The 1,614-nt window shown below is 48.5% G+C and overlaps 1 protein-coding gene across 1 annotated transcript in view; it reads right to left on the bottom strand.

Moving 5' to 3' along the window:
• Positions 1–266: 266 nt before the first annotated feature.
• LOC106608347 (MYB proto-oncogene, transcription factor) overlaps positions 267–1,614 on the bottom strand; it is a 23,195-nt gene continuing 21,847 nt past the window's right edge. Inside the window, exon 11 of the mRNA XM_082976184.1 lies at positions 267–1,614. This exon is cut by the window's right edge and continues 2,079 nt beyond it. The gene's annotated coding sequence lies outside the window, so the exon portion shown is untranslated.

Here is a 1,614-nt window from a genome sequence, read left to right as displayed (position 1 = left end):
GAACCAGGCTCTGAGGGGGTGACCAGTCCTCTACTGGCTGTACTGGGTAGACCAGAGGAACCAGGCTCTGAGGGGTGGCCAGTCCTCTACTGGCTGTACTGGGTAGAGAGGAACCAGGCTCTGAGGGGTGACCAGTCCTCTACTGGCTGTACTGGGTAGACGAGAGGAACCAGGCTCTGAGGGGTGACCTCCACACTGCTCACCTCTGTGCCGTTTCCCCTAACGAGGAGTCCATCTTTACAACACAAACCTCTAGAACAAAGATATGATTTTAATAAAAGACTTTATTGGAAAAAAAGTATCAAAAAACACATTTAATAAAAAAAAATTAAAAAACCTGGCCTGTTGAAATGCTTTTATAAAAATGTAAAAAGTGTATCTAACAAGATAAGAGAGAACCCTTTGCTGTGCTGAGTGTTTAAGATCTGATACACTACAGGTTTAGTATCATGGAGTTAGATCACAACGACGGTAGGAGGTAAACACACACACACACACACACACACACAGAGACAAAGTATCAAAAGTAATCTTTCTGAAACACAACGGGTTTTACCTGGCCGGATCCTGTGGACCCAACGTTTGTAGTAATCGTATCCATAATTAGACTAACAACAGTGTTCTCGATCAAGTGCAGCTTTAAAACATGTTACTGGGTTCAGCTCGTAGGCCTAATCTTCAATTGACCCGTAGGACCCTTTGCCCTTTGCCCTTGTGGAGATCTGAGAAGATTGGATGGGTCTAAATCCACTAAATATTACCATATTGCTTACATCTGTCGAATCATCTCAGATCTCCACGAGGAAGTAGGGTCTAGGGGTCGATCATAGGGCCGTAGGGTCTAAGGGGTCGATCATAGACTGTAGGATCTAAGGGGTCGATCATAGACTGTAGGATCTAAGGGGTCGATCATAGGGCCGTAGGGTCTAGGGGTCGATCATAGACTGTAGGATCTAAGGGGTCGATCATAGGGCCGTAGGGTCTAGGGGTCGATCATAGACTGTAGGATCTAAGGGGTCGATCATAGACCGTAGGGTCTAGGGGGTCGATCATAGGGCCGTAGGATCTAGGGGTCGATCATAGACTGTAGGATCTAAGGGGTCGATCATAGACTGTAGGGTCTAAGGGGTCGATCATAGGGCCGTAGGGTCTAGGGGTCGATCATAGACTGTAGGATCTAAGGGGTCGATCATAGACTGTAGGGTCTAGGGGTCGATCATAGACCGTAGGGTCTAGGGGGTCGATCATAGGGCCGTAGGGTCTAGGGGTCGATCATAGGGCCGTAGGATCTAGGGGTCGATCATAGACTGTAGGGTCTAGGGGTCGATCATAGACTGTAGGGTCTAGGGGTCGATCATAGACTGTAGGGTCTAAGGGGTCGATCATAGACTGTAGGGTCTAGGGGTCGATCATAGGGCCGTAGGATCTAAGGGGTCGATCATAGACTGTAGGGTCTAGGGGTCGATCATAGGGCCGTAGGATCTATGGGGTCGATCAGAGACCGTAGGATCTAAGGGGTCGATCATAGACTGTAGGATCTAAGGGGTCGATCATAGACTGTAGGGTCTAGGGGTCGATCATAGGGCCGTAGGATCTAAGGGGTCGATCATAGAC

The sequence above is a fragment of the Salmo salar genome, chromosome 06 (assembly GCF_965601325.2).
Source record: "Salmo salar chromosome 06, fSalSal1, whole genome shotgun sequence".
NCBI classification, from domain to species: domain Eukaryota; kingdom Metazoa; phylum Chordata; class Actinopteri; order Salmoniformes; family Salmonidae; genus Salmo; species Salmo salar.
This window is presented reverse-complemented; position numbering and strand designations above follow the sequence as displayed.